The 16,797-nt window shown below is 39.9% G+C and overlaps 2 protein-coding genes across 6 annotated transcripts in view; one reads left to right on the forward strand and one right to left on the reverse strand.

The window, feature by feature from the left end:
• Nucleotides 1-16,797, forward strand: part of LOC134351987 (uncharacterized protein C7orf50 homolog) — a 440,201-nt gene that overhangs the window by 276,501 nt on the left and 146,903 nt on the right. The window lies entirely within an intron of this gene.
• The window catches only part of gpr146 (G protein-coupled receptor 146), a 125,937-nt gene that overhangs the window by 8,950 nt on the left and 100,190 nt on the right, over nucleotides 1-16,797 (reverse strand). The window contains exon 1 of one of the 5 annotated variants that reach the window (XM_063058978.1): nucleotides 13,894-14,162. The exons of the other annotated variants lie outside the window; for them this stretch is intronic. The gene's annotated coding sequence lies outside the window, so the exon portion shown is untranslated. Of the gene's footprint in view, nucleotides 1-13,893; nucleotides 14,163-16,797 lie in introns of those variants that run through there. 5 annotated transcript variants of the gene reach the window in all.

Raw genomic sequence — 16,797 nt, forward strand, 5'->3', positions numbered from 1 at the left:
AAAATATGCAACCAGGTGTCTCCAAAATACAGTCTTTTCCTCCACCAATACCAAATAATGCAGTCAAAGGGTTAGGCTTAAAATTTACCTTGAAAAATAATGAGAAAGTTTGGAATACTTCCTTCCAGTATCTTTCAAGGCTCAGACATGTCCAAAACATGTGAATTATTGAAGCTTCTCCATTATTACATCTATCACAGAAAGGAGATATATCCCAATAAAAACGAGATAGCTTATCTTTAGACATGTGAGCACTATGAACCGCTTTGCATTGTAAGAGGGAATGACGGGCACATAATGATGAAGTGTTAATCAATTTTAAAATTTCATTCCAAGTTTCCTCAGAGATTGAGGTCTGTAAATCTTGTTCCCAAAGATTTTTAATTTTGTCTATAGGAACATTTCTCATTCCTAGCAACATACCATAAATATTGGATATTGAACCATTAGAAAAATTTTTCAAATTAAATATTACATCTAATAAGTCCTTATCAGAACTTATAGGAAATGTGTATAGTTGAGAACCCAGAAAGTCTCTAATTTGTAAATAAGTGAGTTTTGGGTAAAATATATTTAGCTGACATTTGCTCAAACAAAAGAAGACTTCCTCCACAAACAAATCCTGAAAGTATTTAGTACCCAATCTGTCCCATTCTTTAAAAACTGAATTGGTCATCGAAGGTTTAAAAGAAAAGTTAGAACAAATGGGACTAGACAAAGAAAATCTCAATAGACCAAAGAATTTCCTAAATTGTACCAGATCCTCTAAGTATGATCAACTACCAAATTTTCAGTTAGTTTACTAAAGGATAAAGGAAGTGAGGATCCGAGAAGAGAAATAATAGAAAATTTATTAACAGAGTTAGCTTCTAAAGAAACCCATATCGGACAGTCCTCAAAGTTAATATAATATGTCCAAAAGATAAGATTTTGTATATTGACTGCCCAAAAATAAAATCTAAAATTTGGTAAAGCTAGACTTCCATTCTTCTTAGATTTCTGAAAATGAACTTTATTTAGTCGAGAATGTTTGTTTTTCCATATATATAATAGATTCAAGAGAATCAGAAGAAGATTTAGGAATAAAAACTGGTAATGCCTGAAAAAGGTATATAAATTTAGGTAAAATATTCATTTTAATAGAGTTAATTCAGCCAATCAAGGATAATGAAAAAGGCGACCAGTTTGGTAGTGTCCTTTTTACAAAATTCAGTAAGGTAAGAAATTTTTCATTAAATAGGTACTTATAATTCTTGGTAATTGTTACACCCAAATAGGTAAATTGATTTCTTACAATTTTAAAAGGAAGGTTATTATTAATTGATACCAAATTATTCAGAGAAAAAAGTTCACTCTTATGTAAATTCAGTTTGTAACCTGGAAACTGGCTAAACCAAGAAAGCAGAGAAAGCACAGGAGGTAATGAAGTCTCGACATTAGAAATAAAAAGCAATAGGTCATCAGCATAAAGCAAAACTTTATGAAAAGTCCCTCTCCTTAGAATACCAGTAATATCATTAGATTCTTGAAAAGCAATGGCTAAGGGTTCTAAAGCCAAGTCAAAGAGCAAAGGGCTCAAGGGACAACCTTGTCTTGTTCCATGTTGAATTTTAAAAGGTTTGGAATACTGAAAATTAGTAAGGACCCAAGCAGAAGGAGATAAATAAAGTAATTTAATCCATTGAATAAAATAGGGCCCAAAATTAAATTTTTCTAAAGTTTTAAATAAATAATTCTGTTCAATCCAATCAAAAGCCTTCTCAGCATCCAAAGAAATCACACATTCCGATATCTCCTTAGAAGGGGAATAAACAACATTTAATAAATGACGAATATTAAAGTGGGAATATCAATTTTTAATAAATCTAGTCTGATCATCAGAAATGATAGATGGTAAAATATTTTCAATTCTACGGGCCAGAACTTTAGATAGGATTTTAGTATCAACATTAAGTAAAGAGATTGGTCTGTATGAAGAGCATTCGGTTGGGTTCTTATTCTTTTTAAGAATAAGTGAAATAGAAGCTTTATAAAAAGATTGTGGCAACCTACCCAACTTAAAGGAGTCCAAAAAAAACTGCAAATAAATGAGGTATAAGCAGTGAGGAAAAACCTTATAAAATTCTGCAGAAAATCCATCAAGACCCGGAGCCTTCCCCGAGTGCAAGGAATGTATAGCCTCGGCAATTTCCTCATACGAAATAGATTGATCCAATTGTTTTCGGTTATCAACAGAAAGTGTAGGAATGTTTAATTGGTCTAAAAAATTATTCATTACAGTGTTATCTTTGGGAGGGTCAGAACTATAAAGTTTAGAATAAAATTCTTTAAAAATATCGTTTATTTCTTATCACCATTGGCTTTATAAATTTCTTTAATTTGCCGTTTAGCTATAAAGGTTTTTAATTGGCTAGCCAATAATTTACCTCCAACACACATCAAAGTTGCTGGTGACTTTGCTGCTCTGCTGCTGAAGTCACCAGCAACTTTGATGTATGTTGCTTGAATTTCCAGTATCTGCAGAATTCCTGTTGTTTGCAATAATTTACCTGTTTTGTCTCCGTGGATATAAAATTAACTTTTATCTTTTAAAAGTTGAGTTTCAATTGGATATGTTAAAAGAAGATTATATTTAGTTTGAATTTCAACACGCCTTTTATATAAAGTAGGATGTGGAGCCAAGGGATATTTTTGGTCTAATTGTTTTAACTAATTAGCTAACTCAATTCTCTCTTTGTTAGCTTTTTTCTTGACACTTGCAGTATAGGAAATAATTTGACTTCTAATAAAAGCCTTAAAGGCATCCCATACAATAAGACTAGAAGTCTCTTCCAAAGTATTCTCTTCAAAAAAAAGAATAATTTGTCTCTCCAGAAATTTTAAGAAATCTTTAGCAGATAGCAAAGTTAAATTAAAACACCAAGATCTGTTTATTTAAGGAAGACCAGGGAGATCTCCCTCATCTACCTTCTAAAATAGAAATTTACACAGGTTCGAGGCCTATAGGTGAAAAAACCTCTCTGGATTTCAGCTCTCAATAGCATATCTTGCACCCCGAGGCTAATACCCTAGTTCTGGACAAGGAGCAGTGCTTTTGGATATGAAGATTTAATGCCAACATGGTATTCAACTTATTGAAAGTGTGTCACATCTATGGAAGGGCTATTGTTAAGGATAGATTATGCTGGATCAACTACGTAAACCCCAATTAAGAAGGTTTACTGAATTCAAAGGTTTCAAAGGTACGTTTAATGTCAGAGAAATGTATACAATATACTCGTACATCCTGAAATGCTTTTTCTTCGCAACCATCCACGAAGTACCCCCAAAGAATGAATGACATTCCTGGCATTTATTAAATGAGCTATCTGACTTCTTGTTGCTAAAGTAGTCATGGAATCAGTTCTCTAGAGGGAAAACTACTATCTTTTTGTTTATTCATGGTTTAAGCCCATTGTTGTATGCCAAAGTGAAGATGGTTAATTGGCTTCAGCGGACACATGCCAATTATGACAGAACTGACCATAATGACCTGTTTTCCACCTCCTCCCAGAATTAAATGCTTATCATTAAATTCATATGTTTACATCTATCTCCTTTCCAATTTTCTCTCTGAAACTTTACCATTTGCACTCTGGTCCTGCAGATATGCAAATTGTTCAGATATTTATTGAATAGATTCCATCTACTTTTTGTATTGGGGTTTGAATTTGAGAAAGAACGGATAGGTTGACAAACTAGCAATGGCATCATAATTCCTTTATTGTTTGCACTTCTTATAGATGAAGATTGTTATATATGTTCGGAGCACAACTTTATAAGTAAGTGTTGTTTGAAAGGGAAGGGGGCTTCAGTGTTGGCAGAAAATGGATCTGTTTCTGCTGGTAGCTTCAATATTTTTGTTACTCCTCGGGCATGTTCAGATGTTATAAACTTATTGAATAAAAAGTGATGTCAGAATCAGCAATAAAAAAGGCACCCAGGGCAACAACATGAATGTTCCTGCTGGGACATGAAGACTAACAAAATTACAGGTCTTGACGACATAGGCACTCAACGGATTAAAATTTTTGGGATCTGTCTCTGAGATTGCTGAACATCATTGTGAGGTCTGACCGCTAATCTGCGATCTCGGCCAATTTTCTTCCATTATCACTTAAATACTTCATCTTGAAAAGACTTTCACCCATCGAGCTCAATCCCACTTCTTCCCAATAGGCTTGTTTCCTCGTGTGAAGGTGTGGACTGGTCAAAGTTTGAATGATGCCCATTTTTCGTAAGAAAGTTAAACACTAGTGTGACTTCTATCAACCTCTCAGCAGCAGGTTGAATCATTAATATTTTGGGTGGGATTCAGCTCCTCACCCCAATGTATCACTTGTCTGGCTGGAACATAGGAAATGTCTTTTCAGGGTGACTGAACATTGTTCTGAATGATCTAAAACATGATGAGACCATTAGCTGATCAAAACACTGTGGAAAGTGTCTTCCATGTTGAACTCAGAGGAATGTGTAGCTGCTGACTCAGTGGTTTATTCCATAAGAAACATAACGGCAGCCTAGCTCTTTAACACTTACACAAACAGCAGACCTATCTATACCAGTACAAACAAGGGACTTTGCCCAGATCAAGCATTCAATAACAGCCAATCTAGTCAGGGTGACTCACTACAATGCTGTAAATCATCTTAAGCTAAACAAACTACAGATTATTCTTTTCCATCTGCACAGACATGATGTGAATAAAATGCTAAACATCAACTGGAACAGCATCCATTTTCACCCAGTTGACTTTAGAGTGACATGCGCTGCACTATCACTTAAAAGAACAGCAGTAGTGGCCAAGCTCCTTTTGTTTTAAGATACTGAAAGAGGTCCGAAGCTAGTTTTTTTGTTTTAAGAGACTGTGAAACAGAAAGAAAAGAAAAAAGAGAAAGGGAAAAAGAAAAAGTAACTAAGATATTTTCCATCTGACAAGGCATATGTAAATTATGTAAATGTGTATTAAAAAGTTTGACAGGCAAAGTAATTTTTTTTCGCTGAATTTATGTGTTTGTATATTTATAATGGAATCATCTGACCTTGGCTTTTATGACTTTATGAAGCAGCATCACATGAATTGTTGAGGGATCACAAAACAGAACAGTGAATTTTTAAAATTGCTTGCTCTTGAAGATCAACAGACATTTGTATTCAATATATTATGTTGACTTTTGTATTTCTGAATTATTGGTGAAATTCTTAGTGGGAAACAATTTTGCTTTTTTTTTAACATAATCACAAACCACAAACACTAATATAGCTGAATCCCACTACTGTTCCACAGAGGCAAAAATATTACTGGACTTTTAATAAAGCTTCAATAGATGTAGTTGCCTAAAAGCAAAACACGCTCGAAAGGTCAGCAAGTCACACAGCATCCAGAGAAAGAAAAATAGATTTAAATTTTCGGTCTAAAGACTTTTTGTCAGAACTGGAAAAGAGAGAAACTAGTTTGAAATTGTAGCAGGTGCTAAGGAATGTACAGGACAAACAGAATATCCCTGATAGGATGAAGCCAAGTCATTGGGATGAAATGGAGAGGTTTTTAGTTTGGGTAGTGATGGTTGTGCACGTGTGTGTATGTGAAAGATATTAAAGGTTGTCAAATACAAGTCTGTAATGTATGTGTAGCTAGTTGGGCTGAATGAATTTGACTGTATTCCATTCTCCTATTTCATAAGACTTTCTACATTGTTGCCTCAACATCCCAGACCATTGATTTCTCCATTGATGATAGAGCCCCGACCATGTTTTATCCAATTCACATCCCTCTCTTCCAAGACAAAGTAAGGCTAGACTTTCCTTGGCCATCTCCTATTCCACCAACCTCTACATTCAATAAACATGAGAACATAGAAATCTACAGCACTTTACAGGCCCTTATAAACTACTCCAGAAACTACCTAGAATTTCCCTACTGCATAGCCCTTTATTTTTCTGTTCCATGTACCTGTATAAGAGTTTCTTAAAAGACCCTATTGTATTCACCTCAACCACCTTCGCCGGCACTGCATTCCATGCACCCACCACTCTCTGTGTGAAAACCTACCTTTGACATCTCCCTTTCTCAATTTCTGCCAGATTCAATGAGAATGCATCTCCAAGCTCTTCTTCCCCTTCCCTCCTTTTCAGCATTTCAAAGGGACCATTCCTTTCTCAGCCTCTTCCATTTCCACAGACTACTGTACTTTCCATCCTCTGGCACTTTCCCATGTGACCACAGGAGATGGAACACCTGTCCTTTCACCTCTCACCTCTCACCAATCAAAACAGTCCTACGTGAAGCAGTAATGCACTGACTTTTCAGATAACCATTTTGTAGAGCACCCACATTCATTGTCCACGGTGGACACAGCCCTCCCTGTTGGTAGGTACTCTTAATTCTCCACCCCATTTCCAGTATGACCTGCTGGACCCATTCATCATACCTGCATCTAGTTACATTTAAATTCCTTTGCTTGAGTTCTCAGTCCTCATTTCATAGCTTTAGTTCATTTTCTTTCTCTCTTGCTGCTCCATTTACCCATTAACCAAATATCCTCTGCGACAAATTCCCATGGTAATTCTAGCCTCCTCCAATTGGAGATTTCCCCTTTATCCTGTCTATTCTCTGTGCAAATTAAAACTAAAAGTGTCCCTCCATTTCTTATAGTTAGTTTATGACCAGCTATAAGAATATTATTAACTCTAATTCTCTTTCCACAGATGTCATCTGACTAGCTGAGAGTTTCCAGCATTTTCTGTTTTTATTTTACATTTCCATAATCTGTAGGGTTTTAAATATTTTTCAGATGTAGCTCTCTGTCTTGTGGAACTAAACTAGATGACTATCAGAGCTTCAAATCATCAGCTGCAAAACTTTTATTTGTACAACAGGTTTAACACAGACAAATGCCCCAGCTGTTTCATACTGTTACCTGACAAAATATAACATCAACATAAAGAGATGGAACTTAATAAAGTATAATAATATTTTCTCCTGTGTTGTAATTCATCAGCTTCAATTTACAACTCCCCAGGCAGATGTACTGTGAGTAATAAACCTTCAAACCCTCAAAGGCAGTGCTGCCATTGTTTGTGTCAGATACACTCAGTGGCGACTTTATTAGGAACCATCTATACCTAATAAGGTGGCCACTGAGTGTATGTTTGTTGTCTTCTGCTGCTGTAGCCCATCCACTTCAAGGTTCGATGTGTTGTATGTTAAGAAATGCTTTTTTGCACACCACTGTTGTAATGTGTGATTACTGTCGCTTTCCTGTCAGCTTGAACCACTCTGGCCATCCTCCTCTGACCTCTCTCATTAACAAGGCATTTTTGGCTACAGAACTGTTACTCAACTGGATGTTGTTTGTTTAGAAACATAGAAAACCTACAGCACAATACAGGCCCTTCGGCCTAAAATACTGTGCCGAACATGTACGTACTTTAGAAATTATCTAGGGTTACCCATAGCCTTCTATATTTCTAAGCTCCATATGCCTATCCAAGAGTCTCTTAAAAGACCATATTGTATCCACCTCCACCTCTGTCACCAGCAGCCCAATCCACGCACTCACCACTTTCTGTGTGAAAAAAAAACTTACCCCAACATCTCCTCTGTATCTTAAAATTGTGCCCCCTCGTGTTAACCATTTCAGCCATAGGGAAAAGCCTCTGACTATCCACATGATCAATGCCTCTCATCATCTTATACACCTCTATCAGGTCACCTCTCATCCTCTGTCGCTCCAAGGAGAAAAGGCCAAGTTCATTCAACTTATTCTCATACGGCATGCTCCCCAATCCAGGCAACATCCTTGTAAATCTCTGCTGCACCCTTTCTACATTTTCCATATCCTTCCTGTAGTGAGGTGACCAGAACTGAGCACAGAACTCCAAGTGGTGTCTGACCAGGGTCCTATAATAGGCATCCGTTAGTCTCGTGAGACCATGGATTTGCGCTTTGGAAGGTTTCCAGGGCGCAGGCCTGGGCAAGGTTGTATGGAAGACCGGCAGTTGCCCATGTTGCAAGTCTCCCCTCTCCACGCCACCGATGTTGTCCAAGGGAAAGGCACTATGGCCAATACAGCTTGGCACCAGCGTCGTCGCAGAGCAATGTGTGGTTAAGTGCCTTGCTCAAGGACACAGCACACTGCCTCAGCTGAGGCTCGAACTAGCGACCTTCAGATCACTAGACCGACGCCTTAACCACTTGGCCATGCGCCAACAGGGTCCTATATAACTGTAACATTATCCCTCAGCTCTTGAACTCAGTCCCACGGTTAATGAAGGCCAATACACCATATGCCTTCTTAACCACACAGTCAATCTGCGCAACAGCTTTGAGTGTCCTATGGACTTGGAACCAAAGGTCCCTCTGATCCTCCACACTGTCAAGTGTCTTACCACTAATACTACATCCTGCCATCATATTTGACCTACCAAAATGAACCACCTCACACTTACCTGGTTAAACTCCAACTGCCACTTCTCAGCCCAGTTTTGCATCCTATCAATGTCCTGCTGTAACCTCTGACAGCCCTCCACACTATTCACAACACCCCCAACCTTTGTGTCATCAGCAAACTAAACCATCTCTCCACTTCCTCATCCAGATCATTTATAAAAATCATGAAGAGAAGGGGGTCCCAGAACAGATCCCTGAGGCACACCACTTGTCACCAACCTCCATGCAGAATATGACCCGTCTACAACCACTCTTTGCCTTCTGTGGCAAAGCAAGGTCCCTTTGGATCCCATGCCACCTTACTTTCTCAATAAGCTTGCATGGGGTACTTATCAATACCTTGCTGAAATCCATATACACTACATCTACTGCTCTTCCTTCATCAATGTGTTTAGTCACATCCTCAAAAAATTCAATCAGGCTATAAGCCATGACAACACACACAAAAAGTTGCTGGTGAACGCAGCAGGTCAGGCAGCATCTCTAGGAAGAGGTACAGTCGACGTTTTGGGCCGAGACCCTTTGTCAGGACTAACTGAAAGAAAAGCTAGTAACAGATGTGAAAGTGGGAGGGGGAGGGGGAGATCTGAAATGTTAGGAGAAGACAGGAGGGGGAGGGATGGAGCCAAGAGCTGGACAGTTGATCTTGACCCGAAACATTGACTGTACCTCTTCCTAGAGATGCTGCCTGACCTGCTGTGTTCACCAGCAACTTTTATGCGTGTTGCTTGAAATTCCAGCATCTGCAGATTTCCTCGTGTTTGCGTTAGTAAGCCATGACCTGCCTTTGACAAAGCCATGCTAACTATTCCTAATCATATTATGCCTCTCCAAATGTTCATAAATCCTGCCTCTCAGGATCTTCTCAATCATCTTAGCAAGCACTGAAGTAAGACTCACTGGTCTATAATTTCCTGGGCTATCTCTACTCCCTTTCTTGAGTAAGAGAACAGCATCTGCAACCCTCTGGAACTTCTCCTGTCTCTATTGATGATACAAAGATCATAGCCTGGGGTATATCTTGTCTGGTCCTGGTGACTTAAATAACTTGATGCTTTCCAAAAGCTCCAGCATATCCTCTTTCTTAATGTCTATATGCTCAAGCTTTTCAGTCCATTGTCATCCCTACAATAGCCAAGGTCCTTTTCCATACTGAATACTAAAGCAAGGTATTCATTAAGTACCCCTGCTACCTCCTCCGGTTCCATACACCATCACACTGAGCATGGCCCCCCCCCCCAAGGCTGTGTGCTCAGTCCACTGCTGTTCACTCTGCTGACTCACAACTGTGCTGCAACACACAGCTTGAACCACATCATCAAGTTCGACCGTGGTGGGTCTCATCAGCAAGAATGATGAGTCAACATACAGAGAGGAGGTGCAGTGGCTAACAGACTGGTGCAGAGCCAACAAACTGTCTCTGAATGTGAACAAAACAAAAGAGATGGTTGTTGACTTCAGCAGAGCACGGAGCGACCACTCTCCGCTGAACATTGACGACTCCTCCGTTGAGATTGTTAAGAGCACCAAATTTCTTGGTGTTCACCTGGCGGAGAATCTCACCTGGCGGAGAATCTCACCTGGTCCCTCAACACCAGCTCCATAGCCAAGAAAGCACAGCAGCATCTCTAAATTTCTGCGAAGGCTGAGAAAAGTCCATCTCCCACCCCCCACCCTCACTACATTCTACAGAGGTTGTATTGAGAGCATCCTGAGCAGCTGCATCACTGCCTGGTTTGGGAATGGCACTGTCTCAGATCACAAGACCCTGCAGTGGATAGTGAGGTCAGCTGAGAAGATCATCAGGGTCTCTCTTCTCGCCATTAAAGACATTTACACTACACGCTGCACCTGTAAAGCCAACAGCATTGTGAAGGACCCCACGCACCCCTCATACAAACTCTTCTCCCTCCAGCCATCTGGCAAAAGGTACCAAAGCATTCAGGCTCTCACGACCAAACTGTGCAACAGTTTCTTCCCCCAATCCATCAGACTCCTTAATACCTAGAGACTAGACTGACATCTACATCATTTATTATTACATTGTAATTTGTGCTCTACTATGCCTATTGTCTTGTTTATTATTTATAACACTGCCCTGCACTGTTTTTTGCACTTTATGTAGTCCTGTGTAGGTCTGCAGTCTAGTTTAGTTTTTGTGTTGTCTTACGTAGTCTAGTGTAGCCTTGTGTTGTCTCACTTAGTCTAGTGTAGTTTTGTGTTGTTCACCAGGGTCCTGGAGGAACATTGTTTCATTTTTTACTGTGTACTGTACCAGCAGTTTATGGTCGAAATGACAATAAAAAGTGACTTGACTTGACTTGATACACACTTTTCCACTGTCACACATGACTGGGTCCTATTCTCTCATGTCTTATCCTCTTGCTTTTCACATATTTGTAGAATGCCTTGGGGTTTTCCTTAATCCTGTTCACCAAGGCCCTCTCATCACCCCTTCTGGCTCTCCTAATTTCATTCTTAAACTCCTTCCTGCTAGCCTTATAATTTTCTAGATCTCTATCATTACTGAGTTTTTTGAACCTTTCGTAAGCTCTTCTTTTCTTCTTGACTAGATTTTCTACAGCCTTTGTACACATGGTTCCTGTACCCTACCATCCTTTCCCTGTCTCATTGGAACATACCTATGCAGAGCATTTCTTGCATCATTCACTGTAAACTCTAGAGACTGTTGTGTGTGAAAACCCCAGGGGATCAGCAGTTTCTGAGATACTAAAACCACCCTGTTTGGTACAAACAATCATTCCACAGTCTAAGTCACTTAGATCATATTTCTTCACCAATCTGACGTTTGGTCTGAACAACAACTGAACCTCTTGACTATGTCTGCATGCTTTTATGCATTGAGTTTCTGCCACATGACTGGTTGATCAGATGTTTCTATCAACGAGCAGGTGTACAGGTGAACCTAATAAAGTGGCCATTGAGTGTATATCCCTACTGTTTGCTTTCTGTCCCCTTTCTGCTCAATTTAAATATACTCGAGTTTTGAAATATTAATTACGTATCTTAACCCTGACCTGCTGGTATTTCTTGTTTTTTCTCTATAATGCTTCAGAAACATTGACAGTACAGTAGATGAATGAAAGCAATGTGGACCTGTTTTATATCTGTTTTAAGTGACCATTTTGATAAGGAGTTGTGCCAACTTAGATTATTTTCTCTGAGGCACTGGAGGCTGAGGAGTGATCTGATAGGCACATGAACATACAGGGAACAAAGTGGCATGGACCATATATCTTCCGGGCAATGCTCCCTTCTTGTGTCTGCCATCAGGAATGAGGTGCAGAAGCCACAGGTCCCAAATCACCAGGTTCAGGAACCGCTATTACCCCTCGATCATCCAGCTCTTGAACCAGAGGGAATAACTTTACTCAACTTCACTCATCCCAACACTGTTCACTATCTATGAACTCACTTTTAAGGATGCTCATGTTCTCAATATTTATTGCTTGCTTGCTTGCTTGTTTATTTATTTATTTATTATTATTTTGTTTTATTCTTTTTGTATTTGTACAGTTTGTCTTTTGCACATTGGTTATTTGTCTGTCTTTGTTGAGTGTGATTTTTTCATTGATTCTACTGTCTTTCTTTCTATTACTGTGAATGCCTGCAAGAATGTGAATCTGTATAGTGACATAAATGTACTTTGATAAAATATTTACTTCGGACGTTTGAAGTTTGAACTTTATAAAGGGAGATGAGTCTAGTTTAATTTGAGGTGACATGGTAGCACAACACTTTACAGTACCAGCGACTCGGGATCAGTTCCCGCCATTGCCTGTAAGGAGTTTGTACGTTCTCCCCATGACCACATGGGTTTCTTCCCACAGTCCAAAAACGTACCGGGTTAGTAGGTTAATTGGTCATTGTAAATTGTCTGGTGATTAGGCGCAGGTTAAATCGGGGGATTGCTGGGCGTTGCAGCTCGAAGGGCTGAAAGGACGCACTCCGCACTGCATGTCAATAAATAAATAATTTGGCATCATGGTTGGCACAGATGTCATCGGCTGAAGGGCCCGTTCTTGTGCTCAACTGTAATGTGCTACAGCTCAGAATTAGTTCTGCTGTGTGGGTACTGACTTGCAGGAACTTCCCACTCACCCAACCCCTATGACAGTGACCGAGAGAAGCTTTTGAATCAGCAGCGACTCATTTTCAAATCTCTCGCTGTTCTTCCCTTTTGGCTCTATTATCTTCCCCAGCCCACCACCCTCCCAGGAACTTGCATTATTTCTCCAGTTTTTACAAAAGTGATTTGTTTGTCACACGGAACAAATAAAGCTGTAATGCTGGAAATGTGACAGAAACAATCTGAACGGTATGAACGGCAATGCAAGACAAGCTTTTCAGTGTATCTTCCTACATGTAACAATAATAAACCGATCCCAATACCAAAACTGTGAGAAAAAGCCAGAACTGAAATGTTAATTGTGACCTTTTCCAAAGACAATTCCTGACCTGCTGGGGGTTTACAGCTTTTTTCCGTTTAGTTGCTGCACTGTTGATAGTCATAGGTTCAGGTGCCGAGGCTCAATCTATGGAACTCCCTGTTTCAAGACGCTTTTGTCCTTCCCGTCACGCCAACTTCCTTAACGAAGCATTTAGTCAACTACTCTTATTAGTCTGCGTCTTTTTTTGGTTAGCACTAGGGCTAAGTTTTGCTATTGATGTTACATACACGCGGGTTGAAACTGCGTAACAAGTGTCTACACCATGCTGCGTGGTTGGAAAACGAGCTGGGTTTTATTTTCCTCATCGCAAACAAAACCGCCGCGTGTGACAAACTTAAAATCGCGCGGTGGATAAAATTCTGTTTGTGGCCCTTCGGTCCTCTTTAGGGTCTAACAATCCAACTGGTTGGAGATGATAACGCAGATCGGTAGACGAACTCAATTACAGAATGCAGTGTAATAACTGGAGGAAGCACCTGCTTTGGGGTGAATTTATAATAGTAAATACAGCCAAAGCGTTTTTTAGCCACATTTCCGAGAGCGGATACGAAGGTCTATTAACGAAAAGACATCACAAGCACAAAAAGCGGCATTTCCATTTCCCGCCTGCTGTCAGTCTGATTTACTTTTCAACCTGAACAACAGTAAATAATCTTGTTTGCTGAACCAGACATTCGCTTAACTTGTTAATCTCCGCCGGGCGCAATTATTTTAAATTAATAGACTGATGTCGGGTAAGTGGGTAATGTAACTCACTGTCCACCAGGAATTAAGTCCAGGCAAACGCTGCCACACCCCCCCCCCATCAGGTTTTAATCGATTATAAGTTATGGCAAATGCCCCGTGTCTGCCCACGACATATGTGCGAATAAATCATTTTAATCTCAACAAAGTTCACCGCTTTGTCCACCTGCGGAAAGGGTGCCCTACCTTAAACGTCTTGCCATCTGCCTTTGGTCGTGGCTAGTTAACATGGACGACGTGAGCACCACTTTGAATGGAAACGGGTTGCTCGGGAGACTTTTTCCTGTCAATGCAGATTTTTCACTCGTCACTCTTGCTATCAGTTAGTACGGCATTGTGCGACGCACTCTGTGTATGTGTGTGTTTCCCTCGGTTAGTGAGTCATAATTATTTCAGAGTCGGTTTGGCAGACTCGAAATGTCCTCACTTTGCGGTCGGGCAAAGTCAGGTGAACCAAAGCAGCTTAAGAAATTATTATAGGATAGAGTTGTACTTTGATTTTATTGGTTCAAAAATCTTTTGCATGTTGTTAAACTCAGCTAACACGTTTAACTTAAAATTAACTCTTTAGTGGCCTGACTGTTTTAGTATCCTGTAAAATTATCCCACATTCAGAATGTTTTGGGGGAATTCTGTACGGAATTTTTAAGTAGAATTTGAGATACACGTTTATATACAGCTCAGTACGTGTGCACCAGTGACTTACTCACGGAGTCTAACTGAAAGCACAGGAATTTTAAAACATGATTTTTATGCAATGGGCCATCCGAAATCTGTACACGAAAGTGACCAGTTGAAGTTTTGTTTTAACCCCGCACGCTTTTTGAAAATTGTTATTCGATTTCCTTCCCTTGTATTTTTTTTCAGTTTGTGCTCTTTTACGTGTTATCTACTTTTTGGACCCTGCCACAGGCGTTCGTGCTTCTAGCTATGGATGTCTCAAACGTTAGCGACCTTTCTCTCTGTAACACACACAAAATGCTGGAGGAACTCAGCAGGCCAGGCAGCATCTAAGGAAACAGTCGACGTTTCGGGACGAGATCCCTCATCGGTCCCGATGAAGTCTTTGAGGAACAGTTATTACCTATCAACCAGCGGGCTCTTGAACCAGAGGGCGATAACTTCACTCAACTTCATTCGCCCCATCATTTAATGTTTTCACAACCTATGGACTCACTTTCACTGACTCTTCATCTCATATTCTCCATATTTATCGCTTTTTATTTGTTTATATTATTTTAAAAATCTTTCTATATTTACATAGTTAGTTGTGGTTTGCACATTGGTTATTTGTGCGTGCTGTTGAGCAGAGTTTCATTGATTCTATTGTATTGTGTTTCTTGTATTTACTGTGAATGCCCACAAAATAAGAATTTCAGAATTGTAGATGATGACATCTACTTTGATAAAAAATTTACTTTGAACTTTAAACAAGTTTCTTAGAGCATGCTTACCCCAAAGATGGACAAGGGAGAGCCAGTGGATGTAGTGTACCTGGACTTTCAGAAAGCCTTTGAAAAAATCCCACATAGGAGATTAGTGGGCAAAATTAGGGCACATGGTATTGGGGGCAGAGTACTGACATGGATTGAAAATTGGCTGGCTGACAGGAAACAAAGAGTAGCAATTAACAGGTCCCTTTCGGAATGGCAGGCGGTGACCAGTGGGTTACCGCAGGGTTCAGTGCTGGGACTGCAGCTATTTACAATATACATTTCTGATTTAGATGAAGGGATTAAAAGTAACATTAGCAAATTTGCAGATGACACAAAGCTGGGTGGCAGTGTGAAATGCGAGGAGGATGTTATGAGAATGCAGGGTGACTTGGACAGGCTGGGTGAGTGGGCGGATGCATGGCAGGTGTAGTTTAATGTGGATAAATGTGAGGTTAAATGTGAGGTTATCCACTTTGGTGGTAAGAACAGGAAGGCAGATTATTATCTAAATGGAGTCAAGTTAGGAAAAGGGGAAATACAACGAGATCTAGGTGTTCTTGTACATCAGTCACTGAAAGCAAGCATGCAAGTACAGCAGGCAGTGAAGACAGCTGATGGCATGCTGGCCGTCATAACAAGGGGAGATGAGTATAGGAGCAAAGAGGTCCTTCTGCAGCTGTACAGGGCCCTGGTGAGACCACACCTGGAGTATTGTGTGCAGTTTTGGTCTCCAAATTTGAGGAAGGACATTCTTGCTATTGAGGGAGTGCAGCCTAGGTTCACAAGGTTAATTCCTGGGATGGCGGGACTGTCATATGTTGAAAGATTGGAGCGATTGGGCTTGTATACACTGGAATTTAGAAGGATGAGAGGGGATCTGATTGAAACATATAAGATTATTAAGGGATTGGCCACGCTAGAGGCAGGAAGCATGTTCCCGCTGATGGGTGAGTCCAGAACCAGAGGCCACAGTTTAAGAATAAGGGGTAGGCCATTTAGAACGGAGTTGAGGAAAAACTTTTTCACCCAGAGAGTGGTGGATATGTGGATTGCTCTGCCCCAGAAGGCAGTGGAGGCCAAGTCTCTGGATGCTTTCAAGAAAGAGATGGATAGAGCTCTTAAAGGTAGCAGAATCAAAGGTTATGGGGATAAGGCAGGAACTGGATACTGATTGTGGATGATCAGCCATGATCACAGTGAATGGCGGTGCTGGCTCGAAGGGCCGAATGGCCTACTCCTGCACCTATTGTCTATTGATTCTATGTCTTGTGGTTCTAGAACCATCTTAACACATTGAAACCACATATAAACACAAGTTTTGTGGTTATTTATATTCATGTTAAAAGTTCCATGTAGCTGAAATTCATTAAAGCATAGAATATTGTTGAAGTTTAGATTTGGCACTGAAATCTTTCCTAATTTGAAATCTGTAGTATACGGAATAGATGTTGTATCACAGCCTAAGTGATGCATGTGGAATATCCTTACGTTTCCTAAAGCAATTTATTTCCAAAATAACAATGATTAAAGGATTTCTAAGATTTCTGTGCCAGTTTAAAAATTGGAATGTTCTTCTGTGGCAGACCTCTGCACTCCTGTGAATGCACCATGAAGATAGTTATCTTACAACTAACTGAGATCATTATTAACAACA

This window comes from Mobula hypostoma, chromosome 9, assembly GCF_963921235.1.
Source record: "Mobula hypostoma chromosome 9, sMobHyp1.1, whole genome shotgun sequence".
In the NCBI taxonomy this organism is placed as follows: Eukaryota; Metazoa; Chordata; class Chondrichthyes; order Myliobatiformes; family Myliobatidae; genus Mobula; species Mobula hypostoma.